The 22,701-nt window shown below is 37.5% G+C and overlaps 13 non-coding genes across 13 annotated transcripts; all 13 read left to right on the forward strand.

Annotated features, from left to right (window-relative positions):
- Positions 1-2,171: 2,171 nt before the first annotated feature.
- Trnad-guc (transfer RNA aspartic acid (anticodon GUC)) lies at positions 2,172-2,243 on the forward strand. The gene has a single exon. It is a non-coding gene; the product is annotated as a tRNA-Asp (tRNA).
- Positions 2,244-3,452: 1,209 nt separating this feature from the next.
- Trnad-guc (transfer RNA aspartic acid (anticodon GUC)) lies at positions 3,453-3,524 on the forward strand. The gene has a single exon. It is a non-coding gene; the product is annotated as a tRNA-Asp (tRNA).
- Positions 3,525-4,853: 1,329 nt separating this feature from the next.
- On the forward strand, positions 4,854-4,925 carry Trnad-guc (transfer RNA aspartic acid (anticodon GUC)). The gene has a single exon. It is a non-coding gene; the product is annotated as a tRNA-Asp (tRNA).
- A 1,324-nt stretch (positions 4,926-6,249) lies between these two features.
- On the forward strand, positions 6,250-6,321 carry Trnad-guc (transfer RNA aspartic acid (anticodon GUC)). Its single transcript has one exon. It is a non-coding gene; the product is annotated as a tRNA-Asp (tRNA).
- A 1,329-nt stretch (positions 6,322-7,650) lies between these two features.
- Positions 7,651-7,722, forward strand: Trnad-guc (transfer RNA aspartic acid (anticodon GUC)). Its single transcript has one exon. It is a non-coding gene; the product is annotated as a tRNA-Asp (tRNA).
- A 1,324-nt stretch (positions 7,723-9,046) lies between these two features.
- Trnad-guc (transfer RNA aspartic acid (anticodon GUC)) lies at positions 9,047-9,118 on the forward strand. Its single transcript has one exon. It is a non-coding gene; the product is annotated as a tRNA-Asp (tRNA).
- Positions 9,119-11,669: 2,551 nt separating this feature from the next.
- Trnad-guc (transfer RNA aspartic acid (anticodon GUC)) lies at positions 11,670-11,741 on the forward strand. Its single transcript has one exon. It is a non-coding gene; the product is annotated as a tRNA-Asp (tRNA).
- Positions 11,742-13,065: 1,324 nt separating this feature from the next.
- Positions 13,066-13,137, forward strand: Trnad-guc (transfer RNA aspartic acid (anticodon GUC)). The gene has a single exon. It is a non-coding gene; the product is annotated as a tRNA-Asp (tRNA).
- Positions 13,138-14,460: 1,323 nt separating this feature from the next.
- On the forward strand, positions 14,461-14,532 carry Trnad-guc (transfer RNA aspartic acid (anticodon GUC)). The gene has a single exon. It is a non-coding gene; the product is annotated as a tRNA-Asp (tRNA).
- Positions 14,533-15,861: 1,329 nt separating this feature from the next.
- Trnad-guc (transfer RNA aspartic acid (anticodon GUC)) lies at positions 15,862-15,933 on the forward strand. Its single transcript has one exon. It is a non-coding gene; the product is annotated as a tRNA-Asp (tRNA).
- A 1,324-nt stretch (positions 15,934-17,257) lies between these two features.
- Trnad-guc (transfer RNA aspartic acid (anticodon GUC)) lies at positions 17,258-17,329 on the forward strand. Its single transcript has one exon. It is a non-coding gene; the product is annotated as a tRNA-Asp (tRNA).
- Positions 17,330-18,653: 1,324 nt separating this feature from the next.
- Trnad-guc (transfer RNA aspartic acid (anticodon GUC)) lies at positions 18,654-18,725 on the forward strand. Its single transcript has one exon. It is a non-coding gene; the product is annotated as a tRNA-Asp (tRNA).
- A 2,719-nt stretch (positions 18,726-21,444) lies between these two features.
- On the forward strand, positions 21,445-21,516 carry Trnad-guc (transfer RNA aspartic acid (anticodon GUC)). The gene has a single exon. It is a non-coding gene; the product is annotated as a tRNA-Asp (tRNA).
- Positions 21,517-22,701: the final 1,185 nt, after the last annotated feature.

The raw sequence follows: 22,701 nt of genomic DNA on the forward strand, positions 1-22,701 counted from the left end.
TGACCAACATTAGTTGGGCTGCTGAATGATTTTCTTGCTCGTTTCGTTGATTGAAAGGTTTCATTTTCATGAGAGTTTGAATGAGACTCATTAGTTAGCGAGCAATTATTGTCATCGTCTTCGGTGCGAGAGCGCTTTTTCGAAATTACAGCACCCCGCTTTGACACAAAACTGTTATCGAACCTATTGCGTAACCGATTCCTGGGACAGGAATAAGCTCTTTGGATTTTTCTTTTGCTCACCAGTTCGACCTTCAACGTTTCATCAAGAGCCTGCGAAAAAAGATTACGTTCGTAAAAACAGTTTGTTCAAAGTTAAGATTGACAACAATATGAAAGTGGTCAAGTAATTTAGTTAATTTTGCCGTAACACTTGTGTACAACTTACCATGCTAAGGAGATAAACTGCTACATCCGGGGTGGTATTCATCAATTTGTTTTGCATTGTTTCTTTTCAACAAATAGTTGTTGTTTTATTCAAGAAGTTCGATGGTGTGTACTATCAGCCAACCATTATATAGGTAACTTTGCCAGAAAAAAAGTTTAAGAAGTCAACGTGTTTTTCAAGTGCCGCGTTTAAACTTTGCGTTTCGACTTCGTATCAGACATTTATTTTGTTTAATGAGATAAGACTGCTTATCAGAAAAAGTCCGCTCTTCAAAGTTAGCGTGGTACGCTTATAGTGATTAACTAACGTTTTAAGTTTTGTTTATGTTTGCGAAAAACATTTCTTCAGAATTGACATTCCAATAATTAACAACATGTTTCATGTCTTCGTTAGTATAGTGGTAAGTATCCCCGCCTGTCACGCGGGAGACCGGGGCTCGATTCCCCGACGGGGAGCGTTTATTATTTTTTCTGCATTATCTGTGAGATTTTAGTTGACAAGAGTTGACTTTCAACGCCAAAAAAGTACAAAAATCCATTACTAACATGCTTTTTCTGGTTTGAACAGATTCCTTGAGAAACCTCAAAGTTTTGTGCAACAATGTCTGAAATCAAAAAAATGATGTGCACTAGTTTAATATTTTGCTTTATTGCAAGTGATGAAAATAAGCACATGACTGCTTGAAGACGAAGACACGAAAAAGCCACAAAAAGAAGGTAATTGCGAAAGTACATCAACGCGATGGAACAAACTTGATGAAAACATCTAAGTTGTATATATTTCAACGCATATCTTTAATAAGTAAAATATGTCTTTCATATGCTCTTGAAGTTACCAGTGTTCTATTACACTGCTGTTAGCATTTGTCGACAATGGCGGCCATGTTGCGTTCTGAGGACTTGAGAAACAAGGGAAGAACAAGAACGAGTAGATTTGGAAGATGATTCAATGTCCGATATAGGTTTAAAAGCCGTTTTTCTTGCAAGCGGTACCGCTGCCTTTCCTCTGTAACAGTGACCAACATTAGTTGGGCTGCTGAATGATTTTCTTGCTCGTTTCGTTGATTGAAAGGTTTCATTTTCATGAGAGTTTAAATGAGACTCATCAGTTAGCGAGCAATTATTGTCATCGTCTTCGGTGCGAGAGCGCTTTTTCGAAATTACAGCACCCCGCTTTGACACAAAACTGTTATCGAACCTATTGCGTAACCGATTCCTGGGACAGGAATAAGCTCTTTGGATTTTTCTTTTGCTCACCAGTTCGACCTTCAACGTTTCATCAAGAGCCTGCGAAAAAAGATTACGTTCGTAAAAACAGTTTGTTCAAAGTTAAGATTGACAACAATATGAAAGTGGTCAAGTAATTTAGTTAATTTTGCCGTAACACTTGTGTACAACTTACCATGCTAAGGAGATAAACTGCTACATCCGGGGTGGTATTCATCAATTTGTTTTGCATTGTTTCTTTTCAACAAATAGTTGTTGTTTTATTCAAGAAGTTCGATGGTGTGTACTATCAGCCAACCATTATATAGGTAACTTTGCCAGAAAAAAAGTTTAAGAAGTCAACGTGTTTTTCAAGTGCCGCGTTTAAACTTTGCGTTTCGACTTCGTATCAGACATTTATTTTGTTTAATGAGATAAGACTGCTTATCAGAAAAAGTCCGCTCTTCAAAGTTAGCGTGGTACGCTTATAGTGATTAACTAACGTTTTAAGTTTTGTTTATGTTTGCGAAAAACATTTCTTCAGAATTGACATTCCAATAATTAACAACATGTTTCATGTCTTCGTTAGTATAGTGGTAAGTATCCCCGCCTGTCACGCGGGAGACCGGGGTTCGATTCCCCGACGGGGAGCGTTTGTTATTTTTTCTGCATTATCTGTGAGATTTTAGTTGACAAGAGTTGACTTTCAACGCCAAAAAAAGTACAAAAATCCATTACTAACATGCTTTTTCTGGTTTGAACAGATTCCTTGAGAAACCTCAAAGTTTTGTGCAACAATGTCTGAAATCAAAAAAATGATGTGCACTAGTTTAATATTTTGCTTTATTGCAAGTGATGAAAATAAGCACATGACTGCTTGAAGACGAAGACACGAAAAAGCCACAAAAAGAAGGTAATTGCGAAAGTACATCAACGCGATGGAACAAACTTGATGAAAACATCTAAGTTGTATATATTTCAACGCATATCTTTAATAAGCAAAATATGTCTTTCATATGCTCTTGAAGTTACCAGTGTTCTATTACACTGCTGTTAGCATTTGTCGACAATGGCGGCCATGTTGCGTTCTGAGGACTTGAGAAACAAGGGAAGAACAAGAACGAGTAGATTTGGAAGATGATTCAATGTCCGATATAGGTTTAAAAGCCGTTTTTCTTGCAAGCGGTACCGCTGCCTTTCCTCTGTAACAGTGACCAACATTAGTTGGGCTGCTGAATGATTTTCTTGCTCGTTTCGTTGATTGAAAGGTTTCATTTTCATGAGAGTTTAAATGAGACTCATCAGTTAGCGAGCAATTATTGTCATCGTCTTCGGTGCGAGAGCGCTTTTTCGAAATTACAGCACCCCGCTTTGACACAAAACTGTTATCGAACCTATTGCGTAACCGATTCCTGGGACAGGAATAAGCTCTTTGGATTTTTCTTTTGCTCACCAGTTCGACCTTCAACGTTTCATCAAGAGCCTGCGAAAAAAGATTACGTTCGTAAAAACAGTTTGTTCAAAGTTAAGATTGACAACAATATGAAAGTGGTCAAGTAATTTAGTTAATTTTGCCGTAACACTTGTGTACAACTTACCATGCTAAGGAGATAAACTGCTACATCCGGGGTGGTATTCATCAATTTGTTTTGCATTGTTTCTTTTCAAAACTTTGCGTTTCGACTTCGTATCAGACATTTATTTTGTTTAATGAGATAAGACTGCTTATCAGAAAAAGTCCGCTCTTCAAAGTTAGCGTGGTACGCTTATAGTGATTAACTAACGTTTTAAGTTTTGTTTATGTTTGCGAAAAACATTTCTTCAGAATTGACATTCCAATAATTAACAACATGTTTCATGTCTTCGTTAGTATAGTGGTAAGTATCCCCGCCTGTCACGCGGGAGACCGGGGTTCGATTCCCCGACGGGGAGCGTTTGTTATTTTTTCTGCATTATCTGTGAGATTTTAGTTGACAAGAGTTGACTTTCAACGCCAAAAAAGTACAAAAATCCATTACTAACATGCTTTTTCTGGTTTGAACAGATTCCTTGAGAAACCTCAAAGTTTTGTGCAAGAATGTCTGAAATCAAAAAAATGATGTGCACTAGTTTAATATTTTGCTTTATTGCAAGTGATGAAAATAAGCACATGACTGCTTGAAGACGAAGACACGAAAAAGCCACAAAAAGAAGGTAATTGCGAAAGTACATCAACGCGATGGAACAAACTTGATGAAAACATCTAAGTTGTATATATTTCAACGCATATCTTTAATAAGCAAAATATGTCTTTCATATGCTCTTGAAGTTACCAGTGTTCTATTACACTGCTGTTAGCATTTGTCGACAATGGCGGCCATGTTGCGTTCTGAGGACTTGAGAAACAAGGGAAGAACAAGAACGAGTAGATTTGGAAGATGATTCAATGTCCGATATAGGTTTAAAAGCCGTTTTTCTTGCAAGCGGTACCGCTGCCTTTCCTCTGTAACAGTGACCAACATTAGTTGGGCTGCTGAATGATTTTCTTGCTCGTTTCGTTGATTGAAAGGTTTCATTTTCATGAGAGTTTGAATGAGACTCATTAGTTAGCGAGCAATTATTGTCATCGTCTTCGGTGCGAGAGCGCTTTTTCGAAATTACAGCACCCCGCTTTGACACAAAACTGTTATCGAACCTATTGCGTAACCGATTCCTGGGACAGGAATAAGCTCTTTGGATTTTTCTTTTGCTCACCAGTTCGACCTTCAACGTTTCATCAAGAGCCTGCGAAAAAAGATTACGTTCGTAAAAACAGTTTGTTCAAAGTTAAGATTGACAACAATATGAAAGTGGTCAAGTAATTTAGTTAATTTTGCCGTAACACTTGTGTACAACTTACCATGCTAAGGAGATAAACTGCTACATCCGGGGTGGTATTCATCAATTTGTTTTGCATTGTTTCTTTTCAACAAATAGTTGTTGTTTTATTCAAGAAGTTCGATGGTGTGTACTATCAGCCGACCATTATATACGGAACTTTGCCAGAAAAAAAGTTTAAGAAGTCAACGTGTTTTCCAAGTGCCGCGTTTAAACTTTGCGTTTCGACTTCGTATCAGACATTTATTTTGTTTAATGAGATAAGACTGCTTATCAGAAAAAGTCCGCTCTTCAAAGTTAGCGTGGTACGCTCATAGTGATTAACTAACGTTTTAAGTTTTGTTTATGTTTGCGAAAGACATTTCTTCAGAATTGACATTCCAATAATTAACAACATGTTTCATGTCCTCGTTAGTATAGTGGTAAGTATCCCCGCCTGTCACGCGGGAGACCGGGGTTCGATTCCCCGACGGGCAGCGTTTGTTATTTTTTCTGCATTATCTGTGAGATTTTAGTTGACAACAGTTGACTTTCAACGCCAAAAAAGTACAAAAATCCATTACTAACATGCTTTTTCTGGTTTGAACAGATTCCTTGAGAAACCTCAAAGTTTTGTGCAACAATGTCTGAAATCAAAAAAATGATGTGCACTAGTTTAATATTTTGCTTAATTGCAAGTGATGAAAATAAGCACATGACTGCTTGAAGACGAAGACACGAAAAAGCCACAAAAAGAAGGTAATTGCGAAAGTACATCAACGCGATGGAACAAACTTGATGAAAACATCTATATATATTTCAACGCATATCTTTAATAAGTAAAATATGTCTTTCATATGCTCTTGAAGTTACCAGTGTTCTATTACACTGCTGTTAGCATTTGTCGACAATGGCGGCCATGTTGCGTTCTGAGGACTTGAGAAACAAGGGAAGAACAAGAACGAGTAGATTTGGAAGATGATTCAATGTCCGATATAGGTTTAAAAGCCGTTTTTCTTGCAAGCGGTACCGCTGCCTTTCCTCTGTAACAGTGACCAACATTAGTTGGGCAGCTGAATGATTTTCTTGCTCGTTTCGTTGATTGAAAGGTTTCATTTTCATGAGAGTTTAAATGAGACTCATTAGTTAGCGAGCAATTATTGTCATCGTCTTCGGTGCGAGAGCGCTTTTTCGAAATTACAGCACCCCGCTTTGACACAAAACTGTTATCGAACCTATTGCGTAACCGATTCCTGGGACAGGAATAAGCTCTTTGGATTTTTCTTTTGCTCACCAGTTCGACCTTCAACGTTTCATCAAGAGCCTGCGAAAAAAGATTACGTTCGTAAAAACAGTTTGTTCAAAGTTAAGATTGACAACAATATGAAAGTGGTCAAGTAATTTAGTTAATTTTGCCGTGACACTTGTGTACAACTTACCATGCTAAGGAGATAAACTGCTACATCCGGGGTGGTATTCATCAATTTGTTTTGCATTGTTTCTTTTCAACAAATAGTTGTTGTTTTATTCAAGAAGTTCGATGGTGTGTACTATCAGCCAACCATTATATAGGTAACTTTGCCAGAAAAAAAGTTTAAGAAGTCAACGTGTTTTTCAAGTGCCGCGTTTAAACTTTGCGTTTCGACTTCGTATCAGACATTTATTTTGTTTAATGAGATAAGACTGCTTATCAGAAAAAGTCCGCTCTTCAAAGTTAGCGTGGTACGCTCATAGTGATTAACTAACGTTTTAAGTTTTGTTTATGTTTGCGAAAGACATTTCTTCAGAATTGACATTCCAATAATTAATAACATGTTTCATGTCCTCGTTAGTATAGTGGTAAGTATCCCCGCCTGTCACGCGTGAGACCGGGGTTCGATTCCCCGACGGGGAGCGTTTGTTATTTTTTCTGCATTATCTGTGAGATTTTAATTGACAACAGTTGACTTTCAACGCCAAAAAAGTACAAAAATCCATTACTAACATGCTTTTTCTGGTTTGAACAGATTCCTTGAGAAACCTCAAAGTTTTGTGCAACAATGTCTGAAATCAGAAAAATGATGTGCACTAGTTTAATATTTTGCTTTATTGCAAGTGATGAAAATAAGCACATGACTGCTTGAAGACGAAGACACGAAAAAGCCACAAAAAGAAGGTAATTGCGAAAGTACATCAACGCGATGGAACAAACTTGATGAAAACATCTAAGTTGTATATATTTCAACGCATATCTTTAATAAGTAAAATATGTCTTTCATATGCTCTTGAAGTTACCAGTGTTCTATTACACTGCTGTTAGCATTTGTCGACAATGGCGGCCATGTTGCGTTCTGAGGACTTGAGAAACAAGGGAAGAACAAGAACGAGTAGATTTGGAAGATGATTCAATGTCCGATATAGGTTTAAAAGCCGTTTTTCTTGCAAGCGGTACCGCTGCCTTTCCTCTGTAACAGTGACCAACATTAGTTGGGCTGCTGAATGATTTTCTTGCTCGTTTCGTTGATTGAAAGGTTTCATTTTCATGAGAGTTTAAATGAGACTCATCAGTTAGCGAGCAATTATTGTCATCGTCTTCGGTGCGAGAGCGCTTTTTCGAAATTACAGCACCCCGCTTTGACACAAAACTGTTATCGAACCTATTGCGTAACCGATTCCTGGGACAGGAATAAGCTCTTTGGATTTTTCTTTTGCTCACCAGTTCGACCTTCAACGTTTCATCAAGAGCCTGCGAAAAAAGATTACGTTCGTAAAAACAGTTTGTTCAAAGTTAAGATTGACAACAATATGAAAGTGGTCAAGTAATTTAGTTAATTTTGCCGTAACACTTGTGTACAACTTACCATGCTAAGGAGATAAACTGCTACATCCGGGGTGGTATTCATCAATTTGTTTTGCATTGTTTCTTTTCAACAAATAGTTGTTGTTTTATTCAAGAAGTTCGATGGTGTGTACTATCAGCCAACCATTATATAGGTAACTTTGCCAGAAAAAAAGTTTAAGAAGTCAACGTGTATTTCAAGTGCCGCGTTTAAACTTTGCGTTTCGACTTCGTATCAGACATTTATTTTGTTTAATGAGATAAGACTGCTTATCAGAAAAAGTCCGCTCTTCAAAGTTAGCGTGGTACGCTTATAGTGATTAACTAACGTTTTAAGTTTTGTTTATGTTTGCGAAAAACATTTCTTCAGAATTGACATTCCAATAATTAACAACATGTTTCATGTCCTCGTTAGTATAGTGGTAAGTATCCCCGCCTGTCACGCGGGAGACCGGGGTTCGATTCCCCGACGGGCAGCGTTTGTTATTTTTTCTGCATTATCTGTGAGATTTTAGTTGACAACAGTTGACTTTCAACGCCAAAAAAGTGCAAAAATCCATTACTAACATGCTTTTCCTGGTTTGAACAGATTCCTTGAGAAACCTCAAAGTTTTGTGCAAGAATGTCTGAAATCAAAAAAATGATGTGCACTAGTTTAATATTTTGCTTTATTGCAAATGATGAAAATAAGCACATGACTGCTTGAAGACGAAGACACGAAAAAGCCACAAAAAGAAGGTAATTGCGAAAGTACATCAACGCGATGGAACAAACTTGATGAAAACATCTATATATATTTCAACGCATATCTTTAATAAGTAAAATATGTCTTTCATATGCTCTTGAAGTTACCAGTGTTCTATTACACTGCTGTTAGCATTTGTCGACAATGGCGGCCATGTTGCGTTCTGAGGACTTGAGAAACAAGGGAAGAACAAGAACGAGTAGATTTGGAAGATGATTCAAGGTCCGATATAGGTTTAAAAGCCGTTTTTCTTGCAAGCGGTACCGCTGCCTTTCCTCTATAACAGTGACCAACATTAGTTGGGTTGCTGAATGATTTTCTTGCTCGTTTCGTTGATTGAAAGGTTTCATTTTCATGAGAGTTTAAATGAGACTCATCAGTTAGCGAGCAATTATTGTCATCGTCTTCGGTGCGAGAGCGCTTTTTCGAAATTACAGCACCCCGCTTTGACACAAAACTGTTATCGAACCTATTGCGTAACCGATTACTGGGACAGGAATAAGCTCTTTGGATTTTTCTTTTGCTCACCAGTTCGACCTTCAACGTTTTATCAAGAGCCTGCGAAAAAAGATTACGTTCGTAAAAACAGTTTGTTCAAAGTTAAGATTGACAACAATATGAAAGTGGTCAAGTAATTTAGTTAATTTTGCCGTAACACTTGTGTACAACTTACCATGCTAAGGAGATAAACTGCTACATCCGGGGTGGTATTCATCAATTTGTTTTGCATTGTTTCTTTTCAACAAATAGTTGTTGTTTTATTCAAGAAGTTCGATGGTGTGGACTATCAGCCAACCATTATATAGGTAACTTTGCCAGAAAAAAAGTTTAAGAAGTCAACGTGTTTTTCAAGTGCCGCGTTTAAACTTTGCGTTTCGACTTCGTTTTAGACATTTATTTTGTTTAATGAGATAAGACTGCTTATCAGAAAAAGTCCGCTCTTCAAAGTTAGCGTGGTACGCTTATAGTGATTAACTAACGTTTTAAGTTTTGTTTATGTTTGCGAAAAACATTTCTTCAGAATTGACATTCCAATAATTAACAACATGTTTCATGTCCTCGTTAGTATAGTGGTAAGTATCCCCGCCTGTCACGCGGGAGACCGGGGTTCGATTCCCCGACGGGGAGCGTTTGTTATTTTTTCTGCATTATCTGTGAGATTTTAGTTGACAAGAGTTGACTTTCAACGCCAAAAAAGTACAAAAATCCATTACTAACATGCTTTTTCTGGTTTGAACAGATTCCTTGAGAAACCTCAAAGTTTTGTGCAACAATGTCTGAAATCAGAAAAATGATGTGCACTAGTTTAATATTTTGCTTTATTGCAAGTGATGAAAATAAGCACATGACTGCTTGAAGACGAAGACACGAAAAAGCCACAAAAAGAAGGTAATTGCGAAAGTACATCAACGCGATGGAACAAACTTGATGAAAACATCTAAGTTGTATATATTTCAACGCATATCTTTAATAAGTAAAATATGTCTTTCATATGCTCTTGAAGTTACCAGTGTTCTATTACACTGCTGTTAGCATTTGTCGACAATGGCGGCCATGTTGCGTTCTGAGGACTTGAGAAACAAGGGAAGAACAAGAACGAGTAGATTTGGAAGATGATTCAATGTCCGATATAGGTTTAAAAGCCGTTTTTCTTGCAAGCGGTACCGCTGCCTTTCCTCTGTAACAGTGAACAACATTAGTTGGGTTGCTGAATGATTTTCTTGCTCGTTTCGTTGATTGAAAGGTTTCATTTTCATGAGAGTTTAAATGAGACTCATGAGTTAGCGAGCAATTATTGTCATCGTCTTCGGTGCGAGAGCGCTTTTTCGAAATTACAGCACCCCGCTTTGACACAAAACTGTTATCGAACCTATTGCGTAACCGATTCCTGGGACAGGAATAAGCTCTTTGGATTTTTCTTTTGCTCACCAGTTCGACCTTCAACGTTTCATCAAGAGCCTGCGAAAAAAGATTACGTTCGTAAAAACAGTTTGTTCAAAGTTAAGATTGACAACAATATGAAAGTGGTCAAGTAATTTAGTTAATTTTGCCGTAACACTTGTGTACAACTTACCATGCTAAGGAGATAAACTGCTACATCCGGGGTGGTATTCATCAATTTGTTTTGCATTGTTTCGTTTCAACAAATAGTTGTTGTTTTATTCAAGAAGTTCGATGGTGTGGACTATCAGCCAACCATTATATGCCTTCGTTGGTACCATCATCAGGTACAATGAGTCAGTAATTCAAAACTGCCCTCTAGACTGCACAAACTGTGGTTTTCAGTGTTATATTATGGCGATGAAGGTGCAAGAACAGTGCACGAATGACAACAAATACAGTTCGTATCCAAGATCCAAAACAGCTGAATTGCGCCACAGTGGATGTCAAGACTATACAGAATAGAGGAAATTGAAACAGTTAAGCACTTGAGCAGTTGAGATTTCTGAAGTTCACAGTACCTAGGTGTTTGACATTATGGTGTTGGCTTTATCGTCTAAACATTCAAACAACAATAACAAACGAAAAGTTACTAGAAACACTTCACATGGCTATACATTAACATACTTGTAAACTTGCTGACATTTGGTTAACACACAAACATTTAAACTAAGTCGATTCTAACAGATTACTGCACTAAAACATACAAACTGCACTTTTAGAACAAGGTGTGGCTAAGTCCAAGCACGTTTTAGTCACATGACCGCATATAAAAGTTAGGATTGGCCCAAAACTAACAAAGAACAATGCACTTGGGAATAGACGTAACGCATGGTTGCACTTGGGAAAGAAAGCATAAAAATCACATTTAAATATTGTGAATTTGTCCGTAACAAGTAGATTTGGAAGATGATTCAAGGTCCGATATAGGTTTAAAAGCCGTTTTTCTTGCAAGCGGTACCGCTGCCTTTCCTCTATAACAGTGACCAACATCAGTTGGGTTGCTGAATGATTTTCTTGCTCGTTTCGTTGATTGAAAGGTTTCATTTTCATGAGAGTTTAAATGAGACTCATCAGTTAGCGAGCAATTATTGTCATCGTCTTCGGTGCGAGAGCGCTTTTTCGAAATTACAGCACCCCGCTTTGACACAAAACTGTTATCGAACCTATTGCGTAACCGATTACTGGGACAGGAATAAGCTCTTTGGATTTTTCTTTTGCTCACCAGTTCGACCTTCAACGTTTCATCAAGAGCCTGCGAAAAAAGATTACGTTCGTAAAAACAGTTTGTTCAAAGTTAAGATTGACAACAATATGAAAGTGGTCAAGTAATTTAGTTAATTTTGCCGTAACACTTGTGTACAACTTACCATGCTAAGGAGATAAACTGCTACATCCGGGGTGGTATTCATCAATTTGTTTTGCATTGTTTCTTTTCAACAAATAGTTGTTGTTTTATTCAAGAAGTTCGATGGTGTGGACTATCAGCCAACCATTATATACGTAACTTTGCCAGAAAAAAAGTTTAAGAAGTCAACGTGTTTTTCAAGTGCCGCGTTTAAACTTTGCGTTTCGACTTCGTATCAGACATTTATTTTGTTTAATGAGATAAGACTGCTTATCAGAAAAAGTCCGCTCTTCAAAGTTAGCGTGGTACGCTTATAGTGATTAACTAACGTTTTAAGTTTTGTTTATGTTTGCGAAAAACATTTCTTCACAATTGACATTATGTTTCATGTCCTCGTTAGTATAGTGGTAAGTATCCCCGCCTGTCACGCGGGAGACCGGGGTTCGATTCCCCGACGGGGAGCGTTTGTTATTTTTTCTGCATTATCTGTGAGATTTTAGTTGACAAGAGTTGACTTTCAACGCCAAAAAAGTACAAAAATCCATTACTAACATGCTTTTTCTGGTTTGAACAGATTCCTTGAGAAACCTCAAAGTTTTGTGCAACAATGTCTGAAATCAAAAAAATGATGTGCACTAGTTTAATATTTTGCTTTATTGCAAGTGATGAAAATAAGCACATGACTGCTTGAAGACGAAGACACGAAAAAGCCACAAAAAGAAGGTAATTGCGAAAGTACATCAACGCGATGGAACAAACTTGATGAAAACATCTATATATATTTCAACGCATATCTTTAATAAGTAAAATATGTCTTTCATATGCTCTTGAAGTTACCAGTGTTCTATTACACTGCTGTTAGCATTTGTCGACAATGGCGGCCATGTTGCGTTCTGAGGACTTGAGAAACAAGGGAAGAACAAGAACGAGTAGATTTGGAAGATGATTCAATGTCCGATATAGGTTTGAAAGCCGTTTTTCTTGCAAGCGGTACCGCTGCCTTTCCTCTGTAACAGTGAACAACATTAGTTGGGCTGCTGAATGATTTTCTTGCTCGTTTCGTTGATTGAAAGGTTTCATTTTCATGAGAGTTTAAATGAGACTCATCAGTTAGCGAGCAATTATTGTCATCGTCTTCGGTGCGAGAGCGCTTTTTCGAAATTACAGCACCCCGCTTTGACACAAAACTGTTATCGAACCTATTGCGTAACCGATTCCTGGGACAGGAATAAGCTCTTTGGATTTTTCTTTTGCTCACCAGTTCGACCTTCAACGTTTCATCAAGAGCCTGCGAAAACAGATTACGTTCGTAAAAACAGTTTGTTCAAAGTTAAGATTGACAACAATATGAAAGTGGTCAAGTAATTTAGTTAATTTTGCCGTAACACTTGTGTACAACTTACCATGCAAAGGAGATAAACTGCTACATCCGGGGTGGTATTCATCAATTTGTTTTGCATTGTTTCTTTTCAACAAATAGTTGTTGTTTTATTCAAGAAGTTCGATGGTGTGGACTATCAGCCAACCATTATATACGTAACTTTGCCAGAAAAAAAGTTTAAGAAGTCAACGTGTTTTTCAAGTGCCGCGTTTAAACTTTGCGTTTCGACTTCGTATCAGACATTTATTTTGTTTAATGAGATAAGACTGCTTATCAGAAAAAGTCCGCTCTTCAAAGTTAGCGTGGTACGCTTATAGTGATTAACTAACGTTTTAAGTTTTGTTTATGTTTGCGAAAAACATTTCTTCAGAATTGACAATTCAATAATTAACAACATGTTTCATGTCCTCGTTAGTATAGTGGTAAGTATCCCCGCCTGTCACGCGGGAGACCGCGGTTCGATTCCCCGACGGGGAGCGTTTGTTATTTTTTCTGCATTATCTGTGAGATTTTAGTTGACAACAGTTGACTTTCAACGCCAAAAAGTACAAAAATGCATTACTAACATGCTTTTTCTGGTTTGAACAGATTCCTTGAGAAACCTCAAAGTTTTGTGCAACAATGTCTGAAATCAGAAAAATGATGTGCACTAGTTTAATATTTTGCTTTATTGCAAGTGATGAAAATAAGCACATGACTGCTTGAAGACGAAGACACGAAAAAGCCACAAAAAGAAGGTAATTGCGAAAGTACATCAACGCGATGGAACAAACTTGAAGAAAAAATCTATATATATTTCAACGCATATCTTTAATAAGTAAAATATGTCTTTCATATGCTCTTGAAGTTACCAGTGTTCTATTACACTGCTGCTAGCATTTGTCGACAATGGCGGCCATGTTGCGTTCTGAGGACTTGAGAAACAAGGGAAGAACAAGAACGAGTAGATTTGGAAGATGATTCAATGTCCGATATAGGTTTGAAAGCCGTTTTTCTTGCAAGCGGTACCGCTGCCTTTCCTCTGTAACAGTGAACAACATTAGTTGGGCTGCTGAATGATTTTCTTGCTCGTTTCGTTGATTGAAAGGTTTCATTTTCATGAGAGTTTAAATGAGACTCATCAGTTAGCGAGCAATTATTGTCATCGTCTTCGGTGCGAGAGCGCTTTTTCGAAATTACAGCACCCCGCTTTGACACAAAACTGTTATCGAACCTATTGCGTAACCGATTCCTGGGACAGGAATAAGCTCTTTGGATTTTTCTTTTGCTCACCAGTTCGACCTTCAACGTTTCATCAAGAGCCTGCGAAAACAGATTACGTTCGTAAAAACAGTTTGTTCAAAGTTAAGATTGACAACAATATGAAAGTGGTCAAGTAATTTAGTTAATTTTGCCGTAACACTTGTGTACAACTTACCATGCTAAGGAGATAAACTGCTACATCCGGGGTGGTATTCATCAATTTGTTTTGCATTGTTTCTTTTCAACAAATAGTTGTTGTTTTATTCAAGAAGTTCGATGGTGTGTACTATCAGCCAACCATTATATAGGTAACTTTGCCAGAAAAAAAGTTTAAGAAGTCAACGTGTTTTTCAAGTGCCGCGTTTAAACTTTGCGTTTCGACTTCGTATCAGACATTTATTTTGTTTAATGAGATAAGACTGCTTATCAGAAAAAGTCCGCTCTTCAAAGTTAGCGTGGTACGCTTATAGTGATTAACTAACGTTTTAAGTTTTGTTTATGTTTGCGAAAAACATTTCTTCAGAATTGACAATTCAATAATTAACAACATGTTTCATGTCCTCGTTAGTATAGTGGTAAGTATCCCCGCCTGTCACGCGGGAGACCGGGGTTCGATTCCCCGACGGGGAGCGTTTGTTATTTTTTCTGCATTATCTGTGAGATTTTAGTTGACAAGAGTTGACTTTCAACGCCAAAAAAGTACAAAAATCCATTACTAACATGCTTTTTCTGGTTTGAACAGATTCCTTGAGAAACCTCAAAGTTTTGTGCAACAATGTCTGAAATTAGAAAAATGATGTGCACTAGTTTAATATTTTGCTTTATTGCAAGTGATGAAAATAAGCACATGACTGCTTGAAGACGAAGACACGAAAAAGCCACAAAAAGAAGGTAATTGCGAAAGTACATCAACGCGATGGAACAAACTTGATGAAAACATCTAAGTTGTATATATTTCAACGCATATCTTTAATAAGTAAAATATGTCTTTCATATGCTCTTGAAGTTACCAGTGTTCTATTACACTGCTGTTAGCATTTGTCGACAATGGCGGCCATGTTGCGTTCTGAGGACTTGAGAAACAAGGGAAGAACAAGAACGAGTAGATTTGGAAGATGATTCAATGTCCGATATAGGTTTAAAAGCCGTTTTTCTTGCAAGCGGTACCGCTGCCTTTCCTCTGTAACAGTGACCAACATTAGTTGGGCTGCTGAATGATTTTCTTGCTCGTTTCGTTGATTGAAAGGTTTCATTTTCATGAGAGTTTAAATGAGACTCATCAGTTAGCGAGCAATTATGGTCATCGTCTTCGGTGCGAGAGCGCTTTTTCGAAATTACAGCACCCCGCTTTGACACAAAACTGTTATCGAACCTATTGCGTAACCGATTCCTGGGACAGGAATAAGCTCTTTGGATTTTTCTTTTGCTCACCAGTTCGACCTTCAACGTTTCATCAAGAGCCTGCGAAAAAAGATTACGTTCGTAAAAACAGTTTGTTCAAAGTTAAGATTGACAACAATATGAAAGTGGTCAAGTAATTTAGTTAATTTTGCCGTAACACTTGTGTACAACTTACCATGCTAAGGAGATAAACTGCTACATCCGGGGTGGTATTCATCAATTTGTTTTGCATTGTTTCTTTTCAACAAATAGTTGTTGTTTTATTCAAGAAGTTCGATGGTGTGTACTATCAGCCAACCATTATATAGGTAACTTTGCCAGAAAAAAAGTTTAAGAAGTCAACGTGTTTTTCAAGTGCCGCGTTTAAACTTTGCGTTTCGACTTCGTTTTAGACATTTATTTTGTTTAATGAGATAAGACTGCTTATCAGAAAAAGTCCGCTCTTCAAAGTTAGCGTGGTACGCTTATAGTGATTAACTAACGTTTTAAGTTTTGTTTATGTTTGCGAAAAACATTTCTTCAGAATTGACATTCCAGTAATTAACAACGTGTTTCATGTCCTCGTTAGTATAGTGGTAAGTATCCCCGCCTGTCACGCGGGAGACCGGGGTTCGATTCCCCGACGGGGAGCGTTTGTTATTTTTTCTGCATTATCTGTGAGATTTTAGTTGACAACAGTTGATTTTCAACGCCAAAAAAGTACAAAAATGCATTACTAACATGCTTTTTCTGGTTTGAACAGATTCCTTGAGAAACCTCAAAGTTTTGTGCAACAATGTCTGAAATCAAAAAAATGATGTGCACTAGTTTAATATTTTGCTTTATTGCAAGTGATGAAAATAAGCACATGACTGCTTGAAGACGAAGACACGAAAAAGCCACAAAAAGAAGGTAATTACGAAAGTACATCAACGCGATGGAACAAACTTGATGAAAACATCTATATATATTTCAACGCATATCTTTAATAAGTAAAATATGTCTTTCATATGCTCTTGAAGTTACCAGCGTTCTATTACACTGCTGTTAGCATTTGTCGACAATGGCGGCCATGTTGCGTTCTGAGGACTTGAGAAACAAGGGTAGAACAAGAACGAGTAGATTTGGAAGATGATTCAATGTCCGATATAGGTTTAAAAGCCGTTTTTCTTGCAAGCGGTACCGCTGCCTTTCCTCTGTAACAGTGACCAACATTAGTTGGGCTGCTGAATGATTTTCTTGCTCGTTTCGTTGATTGAAAGGTTTCATTTTCATGAGAGTTTAAATGAGACTCATCAGTTAGCGAGCAATTATTGTCATCGTCTTCGGTGCGAGAGCGCTTTTTCGAAATTGCAGCACCCCGCTTTGACACAAAACTGTTATCGAACCTATTGCGTAACCGATTCCTGGGACAGGAATAAGCTCTTTGGATTTTTCTTTTGCTCACCAGTTCGACCTTCAACGTTTCATCAAGAGCCTGCGAAATAAGATTACGTTCGTAAAAACAGTTTGTTCAAAGTTAAGATTGACAACAATATGAAAGTGGTCAAGTAATTTAGTTAATTTTGCCGTAACACTTGTGTACAACTTACCATGCTAAGGAGATAAACTGCTGCATCCGGGGTGGTATTCATCAATTTGTTTTGCATTGTTTCTTTTCAACAAATAGTTGTTGTTTTATTCAAGAAGTTCGATGGTGTGGATGTTCAGCCAACCATTATATACGTAACTTTGCCAGAAGAAAAGTTTAAGAAGTCAACGTGTTTTTCAAGTGCCGCGTTTAAACTTTGCGTTTCGACTTCGTATCAGACATTTATTTTGTTTAATGAGATAAGACTGCTTATCAGAAAAAGTCCGCTCTTCAAAATTAGCGTGGTACGCTTATAGTGATTAACTAACGTTTTAAGTTTTGTTTATGTTTGCGAAAAACATTTCTTCACAATTGACATTCCAATAATTAACAACATGTTTCATGTCCTCGTTAGTATAGTGGTAAGTATCCCCGCCTGTCACGCGGGAGACCGGGGTTCGATTCCCCGACGGGGAGCGTTTGTTATTTTTTCTGCATTATCTGTGAGATTTTAGTTGACAAGAGTTGATTTTCAACGCCAAAAAAGTACAAAAATCCATTACTAACATGCTTTTTCTGGTTTGAACAGATTCCTTGAGAAACCTCAAAGTTTTGTGCAACAATGTCTGAAATCAAAAAAATGATGTGCACTAGTTTAATATTTTGCTTTATTGCAAGTGATGAAAATAAGCACATGACTGCTTGAAGACGAAGACACGAAAAAGCCACAAAAAGAAGGTAATTGCGAAAGTACATCAACGCGATGGAACAAACTTGATGAAAACATCTATATATATTTCAACGCATATCTTTAATAAGTAAAATATGTCTTTCATATGCTCTTGAAGTTACCAGTGTTCTATTACACTGCTGTTAGCATTTGTCGACAATGGCGGCCATGTTGCGTTCTGAGGACTTGAGAAACAAGGGTAGAACAAGAACGAGTAGATTTGGAAGATGATTCAATGTCCGATATAGGTTTAAAAGCCGTTTTTCTTGCAAGCGGTACCGCTGCCTTTCCTCTGTAACAGTGACCAACATTAGTTGGGCTGCTGAATGATTTTCTTGCTCGTTTCGTTGATTGAAAGGTTTCATTTTCATGAGAGTTTAAATGAGACTCATTAGTTAGCGAGCAATTATTGTCATCGTCTTCGGTGCGAGAGCGCTTTTTCGAAATTGCAGCACCCCGCTTTGACACAAAACTGTTATCGAACCTATTGCGTAACCGATTCCTGGGACAGGAATAAGCTCTTTGGATTTTTCTTTTGCTCACCAGTTCGACCTTCAACGTTTCATCAAGAGCCTGCGAAAAAAGATTACGTTCGTAAAAACAGTTTGTTCAAAGTTAAGATTGACAACAATATGAAAGTGGTCAAGTAATTTAGTTAATTTTGCCGTAACACTTGTGTACAACTTACCATGCTAAGGAGATAAACTGCTACATCCGGGGTGGTATTCATCAATTTGTTTTGCATTGTTTCTTTTCAACAAATAGTTGTTGTTTTATTCAAGAAGTTCGATGGTGTGTACTATCAGCCAACCATTATATACGTAACTTTGCCAGAAGAAAAGTTTAAGAAGTCAACGTGTTTTTCAAGTGCCGCGTTTAAACTTTGCGTTTCGACTTCGTATCAGACATTTATTTTGTTTAATGAGATAAGACTGCTTATCTGAAAAAGTCCGCTCTTCAAAGTTAGCGTGGTACGCTTATAGTGATTAACTAACGTTTTAAGTTTTGTTTATGTTTGCGAAAAACATTTCTTCACAATTGACATTCCAATAATTAACAACATGTTTCATGTCCTCGTTAGTATAGTGGTAAGTATCCCCGCCTGTCACGCGGGAGACCGGGGTTCGATTCCCCAACGGGGAGCGTTTGTTATTTTTTCTGCATTATCTGTGAGATTTTAGTTGACAACAGTTGACTTTCAACGCCAAAAAAGTACAAAAATCCATTACTAACATGCTTTTTCTGGTTTGAACAGATTCCTTGAGAAACCTCAAAGTTTTGTGCAACAATGTCTGAAATCAAAAAAATGATGTGCACTAGTTTAATATTTTGCTTTATTGCAAGTGATGAAAATAAGCACATGACTGCTTGAAGACGAAGACACGAAAAAGCCACAAAAAGAAGGTAATTGCGAAAGTACATCAACGCGATGGAACAAACTTGATGAAAACATCTATATATATTTCAACGCATATCTTTAATAAGTAAAATATGTCTTTCATATGCTCTTGAAGTTACCAGTGTTCTATTACACTGCTGTTAGCATTTGTCGACAATGGCGGCCATGTTGCGTTCTGAGGACTTGAGAAACAAGGGAAGAACAAGAACGAGTAGATTTGGAAGATGATTCAATGTCCGATATAGGTTTAAAAGCCGTTTTTCTTGCAAGCGGTACCGCTGCCTTTCCTCTGTAACAGTGAACAACATTAGTTGGGTTGCTGAATGATTTTCTTGCTCGTTTCGTTGATTGAAAGGTTTCATTTTCATGAGAGTTTAAATGAGACTCATCAGTTAGCGAGCAATTATTGTCATCGTCTTCGGTGCGAGAGCGCTTTTTCGAAATTACAGCACCCCGCTTTGACACAAAACTGTTATCGAACCTATTGCGTAACCGATTCCTGGACAGGAATAAGCTCTTTGGATTTTTCTTTTGCTCACCAGTTCGACCTTCAACGTTTCATCAAGAGCCTGCGAAAAAAGATTACGTTCGTAAAAACAGTTTGTTCAAAGTTAAGATTGACAACAATATGAAAGTGGTCAAGTAATTTAGTTAATTTTGCCGTAACACTTGTGTACAACTTACCATGCTAAGGAGATAAACTGCTACATCCGGGGTGGTATTCATCAATTTGTTTTGCATTGTTTCTTTTCAACAAATAGTTGTTGTTTTATTCAAGAAGTTCGATGGTGTGTACTATCAGCCAACCATTATATAGGTAACTTTGCCAGAAAAAAAGTTTAAGAAGTCAAAGTGTTTTTCAAGTGCCGCGTTTAAACTTTGCGTTTCGACTTCGTATCAGACATTTATTTTGTTTAATGAGATAAGACTGCTTATCAGAAAAAGTCCGCTCTTCAAAGTTAGCGTGGTACGCTCATAGTGATTAACTAACGTTTTAAGTTTTGTTTATGTTTGCGAAAGACATTTCTTCAGAATTGACATTCCAATAATTAATAACATGTTTCATGTCCTCGTTAGTATAGTGGTAAGTATCCCCGCCTGTCACGCGTGTGACCGGGGTTCGATTCCCCGACGGGCAGCGTTTGTTATTTTTTCTGCATTATCTGTGAGATTTTAGTTGACAACAGTTGACTTTCAACGCCAAAAAAGTACAAAAATCCATTACTAACATGCTTTTTCTGGTTTGAACAGATTCCTTGAGAAACCTCAAAGTTTTGTGCAACAATGTCTGAAATCAAAAAAATGATGTGCACTAGTTTAATATTTTGCTTTATTGCAAGTGATGAAAATAAGCACATGACTGCTTGAAGACGAAGACACGAAAAAGACACAAAAAGAAGGTAATTGCGAAAGTACATCAACGCGATGGAACAAACTTGATGAAAACATCTATATATATTTCAACGCATATCTTTAATAAGTAAAATATGTCTTTCATATGCTCTTGAAGTTACCAGTGTTCTATTACACTGCTGTTAGCATTTGTCGACAATGGCGGCCATGTTGCGTTCTGAGGACTTGAGAAACAAGGGAAGAACAAGAACGAGTAGATTTGGAAGATGATTCAATGTCCGATATAGGTTTAAAAGCCGTTTTTCTTGCAAGCGGTACCGCTGCCTTTCCTCTGTAACAGTGACCAACATTAGTTGGGCTGCTGAATGATTTTCTTGCTCGTTTCGTTGATTGAAAGGTTTCATTTTCATGAGAGTTTAAATGAGACTCATCAGTTAGCGAGCAATTATTGTCATCGTCTTCGGTGCGAGAGCGCTTTTTCGAAATTACAGCACCCCGCTTTGACACAAAACTGTTATCGAACCTATTGCGTAACCGATTACTGGGACAGGAATAAGCTCTTTGGATTTTTCTTTTGCTCACCAGTTCGACCTTCAACGTTTCATCAAGAGCCTGCGAAATAAGATTACGTTCGTAAAAACAGTTTGTTCAAAGTTAAGATTGACAACAATATGAAAGTGGTCAAGTAATTTAGTTAATTTTGCCGTAACACTTGTGTACAACTTACCATGCTAAGGAGATAAACTGCTGCATCCGGGGTGGTATTCATCAATTTGTTTTGCATTGTTTCTTTTCAACAAATAGTTGTTGTTTTATTCAAGAAGTTCGATGGTGTGGATGTTCAGCCAACCATTATATACGTAACTTTGCCAGAAGAAAAGTTTAAGAAGTCAACGTGTTTTTCAAGTGCCGCGTTTAAACTTTGCGTTTCGACTTCGTATCAGACATTTATTTTGTTTAATGAGATAAGACTGCTTATCAGAAAAAGTCCGCTCTTCAAAATTAGCGTGGTACGCTTATAGTGATTAACTAACGTTTTAAGTTTTGTTTATGTTTGCGAAAAACATTTCTTCACAATTGACATTCCAATAATTAACAACATGTTTCATGTCCTCGTTAGTATAGTGGTAAGTATCCCCGCCTGTCACGCGGGAGACCGGGGTTCGATTCCCCGACGGGGAGCGTTTGTTATTTTTTCTGCATTATCTGTGAGATTTTAGTTGACAAGAGTTGATTTTCAACGCCAAAAAAGTACAAAAATCCATTACTAACATGCTTTTTCTGGTTTGAACAGATTCCTTGAGAAACCTCAAAGTTTTGTGCAACAATGTCTGAAATCAAAAAAATGATGTGCACTAGTTTAATATTTTGCTTTATTGCAAGTGATGAAAATAAGCACATGACTGCTTGAACACGAAGACACGAAAAAGCCACAAAAAGAAGGTAATTGCGAAAGTACATCAACGCGATGGAACAAACTTGATGAAAACATCTATATATATTTCAACGCATATCTTTAATAAGTAAAATATGTCTTTCATATGCTCTTGAAGTTACCAGTGTTCTATTACACTGCTGTTAGCATTTGTCGACAATGGCGGCCATGTTGCGTTCTGAGGACTTGAGAAACAAGGGTAGAACAAGAACGAGTAGATTTGGAAGATGATTCAATGTCCGATATAGGTTTAAAAGCCGTTTTTCTTGCAAGCGGTACCGCTGCCTTTCCTCTGTAACAGTGACCAACATTAGTTGGGCTGCTGAATGATTTTCTTGCTCGTTTCGTTGATTGAAAGGTTTCATTTTCATGAGAGTTTAAATGAGACTCATTAGTTAGCGAGCAATTATTGTCATCGTCTTCGGTGCGAGAGCGCTTTTTCGAAATTGCAGCACCCCGCTTTGACACAAAACTGTTATCGAACCTATTGCGTAACCGATTCCTGGGACAGGAATAAGCTCTTTGGATTTTTCTTTTGCTCACCAGTTCGACCTTCAACGTTTCATCAAGAGCCTGCGAAAAAAGATTACGTTCGTAAAAACAGTTTGTTCAAAGTTAAGATTGACAACAATATGAAAGTGGTCAAGTAATTTAGTTAATTTTGCCGTAACACTTGTGTACAACTTACCATGCTAAGGAGATAAACTGCTACATCCGGGGTGGTATTCATCAATTTGTTTTGCATTGTTTCTTTTCAACAAATATTTGTTGTTTTATTCAAGAAGTTCGATGGTGTGGACTATCAGCCAACCATTATATACGTAACTTTGACAGAAAACAAGTTTAAGAAGTCAACGTGTTTTTCAAGTGCCGCGTTTAAACTTTGCGTTTCGAATTCGTATCAGACATTTATTTTGTTTAATGAGATAAGA

This window comes from Phallusia mammillata, chromosome 6 (assembly GCF_965637545.1).
Source record: "Phallusia mammillata chromosome 6, kaPhaMamm4.hap1.1, whole genome shotgun sequence".
Lineage (NCBI taxonomy): Eukaryota > Metazoa > Chordata > Ascidiacea > Phlebobranchia > Ascidiidae > Phallusia > Phallusia mammillata.